Source organism: Opisthocomus hoazin, chromosome 4 (assembly GCF_030867145.1).
Source record: "Opisthocomus hoazin isolate bOpiHoa1 chromosome 4, bOpiHoa1.hap1, whole genome shotgun sequence".
Taxonomy (NCBI): Eukaryota; Metazoa; Chordata; class Aves; order Opisthocomiformes; family Opisthocomidae; genus Opisthocomus; species Opisthocomus hoazin.
The window spans coordinates 23,058,550-23,067,695 of record NC_134417.1 but is presented as its reverse complement, the minus strand read 5'-3'; positions in this window follow the sequence as shown (position 1 = coordinate 23,067,695).

Genomic DNA, 9,146 nt, shown 5'->3' with positions numbered 1-9,146 from the left:
GTCTGTGCCATGAGCTCCAGCCCAGAGCTGCCAGTGCAACCTTTCGGACAGCACAGCCTCTCCCCCCAGTCACGACATGCCCAACGCCACGGTACGTGAACGCCAGGTACATTCTGGGCTTTCTTCGTCTGAAGTCACTTTTGGATTTGGTCAGTTGGTTGGTTTTCAAACCCTAAAGGCTCTTTGTTGCAAACTTTCATTCAAACTGTTGAGCCCAGGTAGAAGTTTGCCAAAGTGCATGATTTAGGATGTGTCCGTTGACTTTCACTGGGGTTTTGATACCTGCACCTCACTCGGACTGTGGATTACAACCTGCTTCATAATTATCTGCAGATGCTTTAAAATCAGCAGAGGTATGGTCTGCTGACAGCGCAGCCGTGGAAAACTGGGATTTCAGATTTATTTTCACACTGTTGCTGCGGGGCAGTGAGGAATTTTGGCCCCTGCCCAGCAGCTGTAACCTGAGGGCCAGGATGCAGGTGGGAGCTCTCAGGACAGCTACAGGGTAAAATTCAAACAAGGGTCTCTTCATCTCTCCTGACTATGGAGAAGATCTTTAGAAGATGTAGCTTCATTGTGTTCAACCATTTACAGGGAAATTAATTGTTTTTTCTTCCCTCACAATTTAGCAGAACGATCCCCGAGTCACTGTTTAACGTGGCAGCAGGCAGTTTATTTGTCTGGCTCTTTGTAGCCTGCACTCTGTGCGCCAAACCAGTTCACATCTGTCTGATTCCAACACATACGTCAGATGGGGAGGTTTAACATTTTCTTGAAAGTGAGCTCATGATCTCCTCTTGATGACTTCTCAGCAAAGAAAATGCGACATTTTGGGCTCCTTCTGCTTTGCAGCATCCCGGCCCATTTCTGAGTGGGGCCGGTGGGACTCCTGTTTGCTTTTACTTAATGCAAAGTATCTCTTTGCATCAGCTTCAGGACAGCAGTTTCCTACAGATTTTAGTGCATGCACAAAGGAATCCTACAAAAAAAAAAACCCTGCCTCCATCCTACTTTGTTTATCACGGTTCATAAATTCCTAAGAAAGAAATTTCATCTGAGGGAGCTGTGTGAAGAGTCAATGAAAAGGTGGTAAGCTAACGTGGAGGAAGATTCCTGCCTGCTGAAGAGAGTTTGGGTGGATTTTCATTACAAATGTTCAGGGAGGTTGTACCTCTTTTGAAGGAAACAAAACTTCTTTCAGTGTTTCCTTTCAAAGAGAACAGAAACAAAAGTGAAAGGAAGCCCAGGGCACTATGGAGCACTCCTGTTGTTGTTCACAGTTAGGAGTTGGTCTTTAGTCTGTGTTTTTTTAACTTCTTCACAGATTTCTCCCCAACCTATAACTCATAACAGAACTCATTTTGTGGGTGAAGACACTAATTCATGAAAGATTTTTTAAGAGCCATGTATTCAGCTTGTAGGTCATGGCATGGTCAATGTCCCCCTGACCCATCACCTGAAATCTTCCATTGGTATTCTTGATGTCTCTGATTAAATACTTTTCTAGTTAGTGCCAGTGTTGTAAGGCAGAATTAATGAAGTTTGCTTTGAAAAGAACAATGAGGAAAACAAGGAAAAAAACCCACTCAAATGCACCTCTTCCAAAAAATGATCATGTCATGTTTCATGCTGAAGTTTTAGATCTTAAGATATCATTGTACAATGTTAAAATGTTTACGGGTTTCCACAGCGACACTGGATAATGCGAGAGTGAAACTTCATCCATTTTCACCATTGAATGCACTTGAAAATCTTTACTACTTTCAATGCTTACTTTTCTGCAGTAAATTTTTGTCTCTAACAGGTGTAAACTTACACTGAAAATTATTTCTTTCGAAGGTTCTGAGAGTGTAAAGTTACTGTTTTGATGAAATTTTACTGTGGCAGAACTGTGGGGTCGTGCCACCAGTGGGAAGGAATGTTGTTAACGTCCGCTTAAACAACGCAGGGATCTGTTCGTTTGTGCAGCGCTAGACTGAAGCAGCTCCCCAGCAAATCCTCTGATTCTTCCTGGCTGCTTCATCCTATTAAAGCTTACTCGGTGAACCATTTAATTAGAGATAAACCTTAATCTGTCCCATGGACTCAGGACCTGTGACACTACCCTGGACCTGCCATACCCGAGAACACTTCTCCCCCAGCAGTGTGGCTAGCAGGAATCCGTCATGGCTCTGAAAATGTGTAAAATTTAAGGGAAGGGAAAAGTGTCTTGAAAAAGTCCTTCGTTCTATTTCCTCACTGACTGCAGCGATGAGGGCGATGAAGATGTTTTCAGAGGACAGAGGTTCGCACACTATTGTACATACGCTTGTCCCAGCCCTGCAGATGGGTGTTATTACCACCGCTGTCACTGCCCGCCAGCCCTGGCACAGCAGAGCTCTGCTCGTTTTCCAGGTCAGAGAAAGCAGAGCTGACTGTCTGGTACGTAGAGGTTTTGACATTGATTTCTCTGCCGAGCAGCAGAGGAGATCGTGTTTTTGATAGTCACAGGTACCAAAGCATGTACTTGTAGTGCCATAGTTGCGGAGGGGAAATTGAGCTGTTCTGGAGAGGAGAGCAGCCCCACGGCTGTTCTCTCTGGCTGTAGCTTTCCACCTCCTGAGAGAATGGCTTAGATTGAACTTTTTGTCACCAAAGATGCTGTGGCCACTGAAGTCTTCCTTCACAAGCTAACTCCTAGGTACCGGATTCCCCCGAGAAGACACCCAAAGGCTTCTGTTGGTTTGGTTCCTACCGTGAATATCTGGCTGTAAGAACCCAGGAAGAAATTGCTGCGTCTGCTCTGCTCCCCGAAGGGAAGGGACAGTCTGTGCCCACCCTCGCAGCTACCGAACGTGTGTGTGGGGCACTGCCACGGCCGTGGGCAGCCTCATCCTGCCAAGCCTCCTGGCTCAGCAGGCACAGCACCATGGTTTGCGGCTGCCAGCGCAGAGTTAACCTCGCGCAGTGGTCCTCCTTTTTGCACATGTGCCCGACAGATCATGTCTTGGCTCTTGCGGTTTGTTCATTCCTTCGCGGTCCATGCGCCAGATGCAGACCTCATGTGTTACTGTCAGCTGCGAATCACTGCAAGTTCGTGAGTTAATCGTGATTTATAATGTCATGGGATCAGAATGAGGATCTATTTATCAGTGCAATGCCCTTTTTGCCTATGGCGTTACACAAACAACAGCAATGGTCTATCTGGCCCAAAATGCACAGACAAATTAATTTGCTCAGACCTGACATCTCTTTCAATGCCCCAAGCAGTGGCTTTGATAAAAAGAGCAGGGAATATATGTGCATACACATACCACGCTCAATTCTAATAATGCTGTAGCTCGAGTGCTCTAGATCTAACTTTGGATCTCTTATTTTTAGTTGACAAAATACTTAACCTTTTGCCTATTAATGTGCTGTATGTATTTTAAGGTTTTTCATTATGCCAGTTATACAGGGGTACTTCCAACAGGACAGTGTCCTTTATGAGCGCCTTTCATCTGTAAGAGAATTAGTACTCCTTTAGCTTTTTACAAAAAGTTTGTACTTGGAAAGCCAGTTCTTGGGTAGAACAGGAGCAGTGGCAGCAGTATTCCCCAGAGTCGTACACCTTCACAAGATCATTAACCGTGGATTTGAGGTTTGTTGGCAGCGTCTCTGGAAACTCAGCTCTTGTGCTTTACGCTGTCCTGGGCAGCCAACCTGGTCTGTTACGTTGCTGTGGCTTAAAAAGGAAAGAGCACCTTCCTGATGCTGCACTTCCCTGTGAGTTGTGGTAAAACTCCAGCCACGGGCTGCAGGGCTGCATGAGGTACCCGCTCCTCTGACGTTCGCTGGCCGAGCCAAACGCTGGGGACTGTCACCAGGCAGGTCCCGGTGAAGAGCGTGGTCATTACTGAGCACATCAGTGCACTTAGTTTCACCGGGGTGCCTTGGTCCAGGATTCCTTGTCGTGGGTTTTTTTATGTAAATGGTTTAAATGTCACTGCTTTAATTATTATTTGTAGTATCGCAACTCAGAATTTCAGTTCCACGGGGAAGTCTCACATTTCAAAATTTCTGTTTGTCTTAGAGTGAAAGACTTTATTTAAAGAAAAAGTTTCAGAAAACTTCATTTTGGAATAGTTGAAATGACTTTATCAGGAGAATAATGTATGTATCTATTATAAGGGCTATGTGGCTGTACTTTCCTCTATGTCTCTGGAGATCATTAAGGTAGAAGCCACACATTTCAGCTGCCGATCCCAAGGCTGGATCCGGCCTTGCAGCTGTTACCTCATTACATGACCAGACTTGTGTGAAGCACCAGGTGATGCCAAGGGCCCCTTGCAAAGGGGATGTTTACAGCCGCTTTTAAGTCTTCCTCTAGATTATATTAACAAAATGATAATGCTGAAACAGGTTCACTGCAGCCCCAGCTCCGGGAGAAGCTGGGGAGAAATCTGTAACACACCTAGCTGCCTCTGCAATGTTTCAGAAAGAGGAAGAATTGTCCCTGGCACATAGCAAAGCCTTGCTAAGCAATCAGCTTAAGCCTTGAAGCATGAAATGTGATTATCTTTACCACAGGTGAGTGCCTTTAACTTCCACTGCAAAAGGAAGGCAAATATTTCCCTTTGGGGTGCCAGATATGTATGCAAAGAAATTACTTTTTTGTAAGCTTCTCCATGGTAAAGCATCTGTCACACATCTGTCTGTCTTTGCCCGGGCTACGGTTTCCCCCTGGGACAGATAAAAAGCAATACACAGGGCTGTAGGTAGAGAACTGAATGAGATTTCTGCTTCCTCGCTGAGGGAACCTGCCTTTTGCCCTCCCCTGTGCTGTCGGCAGTGCAGCCAGGGCTCCCGCGCGGATGTGTTCTCCCTGCTCGCATCAAAATGCCGTGGGTGCAGAGGATGCGGGGAGATGCAGCTGGGGATGATTTTCACTTATGCGAAACCGCTTCCCTGTTCCTGTAACTAGTAAAGGGCATAATGGGTTGGACTGTGTATTCATATTAATTGATGGACTGTTTTCTCTCTTGTGATTGAAAAAATGTGGAGTGTCGTTAAATTCTCAGCTCTGTCCGGCAGAATCTGTTTTCCTTCAGTTTTGGTTTGGCTTGGTCTACAACATATTTAATCCATATTGAGTATGTGTGGATTTGTTTTTGTGTTTATACCAGCACAGCCATCATGAGGATAGACTAATTAAAGCGGGAAATAGGTTTGTTTGTATTTGCATCTACTCATCTACAGCAAGAGCATCGTGTCATATAAGGTGACACCTATTGCTGTGTGTCTACTCTCTGGGTTTATTTACTCTGCATCCTACTGCTGTGGAGGGTTTGGGACTGCTTGGTCGCTGCTTTCTTCTGGGGAGAGATTTTCATAGCAGGTGAAGTGGACACTGCATATACCGGTCCCTGTTTTTATTAGCCTCGATACAGACACTGGGAAGCATTGTGGACTGCTTTGCCCCATGGCATGTGGATCTGGCTCCCGGATGACTGCCAAAGTGCTGCATACTTCAGTCTAGATACTAATTACTTTAAGACACAAAGGTTTTTCTACTGTTTTTTTTACACCTATTGAAAGACTTCATGCCAGTAGCTAGACAGACTCATCTGCTCAGTCTTTCATACTCTGTGATTAGCATATTAAAAAAGGCAATAACAAGAAGAGAATGTGGCCACGAATATTGTAGCTATCTAGCCCTGAGTGAGGGATGTGGGGGACTTTCTGGGAGTAGGGTGTAGTGACTCCCACTTAGGAAGCACTTTTAAATCCTTCGGTGTGGTGACACCTGCACTGTCTCAAATGTGGTTCTTTTCAGTCTAACAGCTGTGAATTCACGGGAGTTGCGAGAGTTCAGGGACTAACCAGGTTAGTCTGGGCTAGACAAGGCTGCCCAGAGCATTAGAGGGAAACTTCAGAGGCTGGTGAGCAGGAAACTCATGGCAGTGAAGGCAGTGCAAGGCTGGCAGAACTTGAATTACTTGTGCAGATTGCTGGGTTAGTTGAAGTAAAGCTGAAAGGAAACATTGGCCTCGGTGAACACGCCAGTGACACCACGGTGATGGCTGCTATGTTATAGAAGGTATTCCGTAAATGTCATGCAAACATTATAATGGAGTTTTGTGTATCTGTGCCTTTGGGGGCCAGTTTGTATTTTCAGTGATGCTGAACAGCAAAGGCATTTTCCTTCTGTGCTGAAAATAGCGTCATTCCATAGGGGGGAGCAGAAGCTCCCCAGATCTACCATCAGACAGAGTATTAAAACAGCTCTGTGGCCAGATTGCCACAGGGACAGAGTCTGAATTGGTCTGGTGTTGTTTACAAATGGCAAATTTTTCCAGGTGCAAGATGTTTTCTTGGGCTTATACAGCACTGAAACTCAGTAAACAGAAAGGGCTTGAGGAAGAATAGAAAGCGAAGCTGTCTCCTGGGCCAATATGTGTTTTAGTTTCATCATTCCTACTCCAAAGTTGTGTAATATTTAACTGAAAAAACATTTGTAACTATAACAATATTTAACTAAAAGCAAACTGCAGTGTGCTTCACTGAGATGCAGTATATTTACTCTTGGGGCTAAGTTTTTCACTTTTCCTCACTCAAATTTTTCAAGTTAAACTCAAGCTGACATCAATTTGCAAAACAAGAACTGGAGTGTCTGGGAATAAAAGCCATATAACAAACACTTCCCCAGCCTCTTCAAAGCAGGATTTCCTTATTTACTTGGGAAGGAAGTTGGAAGAGATTCCTGACAATAAATAGCTAATGTAAAAAATCTTAAAGCTGACAACAGAGCATTTTTTTAAAAAATCAGTGGTTTGGAGCTGAGACAATGATTGCTATATGCAACCCAGTACCTCATTCTGAACAACCCACAGCACTTGTTTTTTCCGCATTAATTTTTAGCTAGCACTGAGATGTGAGTTAACATAGGAGTAGTCCACCAAGCAAACCCTGGAGACTTTTTCATGTCAGCAAGCAAAACATTCCCAACTTGTGTATTCAACTTTGTTCAGTCATTAGTCTTATTTGTCTGAACACCACAACAATATCAGCAGTTTAACTGCTACTCTGGTCACACAGAGTTGTTAAGTAATTATTAACTAGAAAGCTTATTCGGGTAGTGCAAACAAATTCCATCTGAAAACAAAACGTAAGATGTCAACACTTAGAAGGGAAGAGCCTTCACGAAGGTGCTTTCAGTCCAGTCCCATCCTTCCTTATCCCAGTTGTCTCCTCAGACCAGAGTGCACAGCAATCAAGAATCCCTATAATTTCAGATGGTGCTTCCAAGTGGATTTTTAGGGTTGTTGGGTCTTTCTATAGCTGGCAATAGGAGCTCCTCAGATGCTATCCTCATCTTAGAGTCGGCACAATTTCTGAACTGGGGAGAAGAAGAGATGCTCAGGTCATTCAACGGGAGGGAGAGGCTCTGAGAGATAGCACATAGGGTGTGTGCAAGGGTCCTGCAGTGGGTAGGTCTGGAGACTTTGAAAATTCCTGCTGCCCCATGTCTGCAGAGGAGCGAGGCAAGCCTTGCAGCCCCCCCAGACCCCCGTGTGCTTGCCTATTTTACCAAAGTTTCCTTTGCAACCCGTGCAGCGGCAGTGCCCAGCTGGTCCTTCCCGTGCTGTGCTGGAGGTGACCAGAACGACTGTCAGCAGGGCCGCCATGGAAAGACGGATCACAGAAGAAGGTAAAGAATGCTTTTTAAAAAGTTATTGTTGATTTTGGGTGTTCTGGGAGCTGTTTCACAGCAGGGACACCAAACCATTGTAGAGACAGAGCTGAAAGCACAGCAAACTGCACAAGAGCAGCAAAGGATGGAAGGAAACACTTACAACAGTTTTTCTGCCAAAGAAAACATCCATATGATAACATCATCTTGATATAGCTGATCTTTTTTAAGGCCCAGCTTCTAGAGTTTATAAGGGGTTCTTAGATGTCATGTAAGTTTTCAGATATTACAGTGAAGGAGGAAAGATTGGAAAGAGAGCAAAGGCATGTCCTGGAGGTTCAAACAGAAACTCAGATATTAAAGGAATCCAGACTTGCCTGTAAAATGTTTCGCAATAATAAACCCATTTCCAAACTTTTTACCCATGAGTGTTGAAAACTTGCATTGGCAGAATCAGCGCGTGAGATTGCCATGGAGAAGGCTGTGGAGGATGTTTGTATCCTTATTAAAGATACAGGGCCATACATAGCTAGATACGGAGAAGCACAGCTTGAAGTCTATGTTGCATGTCACTACTACCTGACCGGGTAAAATGTTGCACTTTAGTCTCCTGGATAATTTTAGATTGTGAGTATATACTGGTTAAACTGGTTAGGGATTTGTGGGGTTTGAGATAAGAAAAAATTGTGAGTGTTGCAACAGAATGTTGACGTGGAAAAATTAAATACCAAAGTAAGTTCTTTATAACTAGGAAGAATTACCACCAAAAAGCACTTGAAAAATAATTGATGACTGCAATCAGCCAGTAAAATAGTTGTTCAGCACAGTTAGATTGTAAAACTACCTCCATGACTGACTTAATTAAAACAATTACCTAGGGGCTAGCCTTGCCTTAAAATATGTTATTTTCTATGACTTTTGGAGGCAGCTGAACTTGGTTTCCTTGGCTTCTATAAGGCTACAGTCCAGTAATAGATTTGGGACGATTAGGTCCTCAGTCACCTAGAGAAGAAACATCACTACGTACCAGCATACCTCTGAGCAGAGAGCCATCCCCAGCACAGAGAGGATTCTGGCGGCAGACAGCAGCAGTGAAATGGACTGGTCTCATGCAAAAGAGAGTGACTCCAGGGCTTAATTGTAAAAAGTGGACCTTAATGTTGCAGATACAATTCTGTGACAGCAAAACACCAGGAAACGATGATATGGCATCGCAGCAATAACTGCTCCCTCTCCACCAGCTGCAGCTGGCATCAGTGGTAGGGGCGGGATGGGATGCTCGGGTGGGATGTGGTACCCACACACACGTGCAAAGCACAGACGGTGAATGGCGCTTATGAGACACGCAATGCGCTGCTAGATCTGTTCACCCTGTCTCAAAGAAAAAAAAGCACTGCTTCTTGCTTGTTCGCCTCTTGCTCGTTGACCCATGATCTTGCTATTTACCTTGGATTAGCTCTGGTGCTCATCAGAGCCAGCACCCAGCCATTAATCT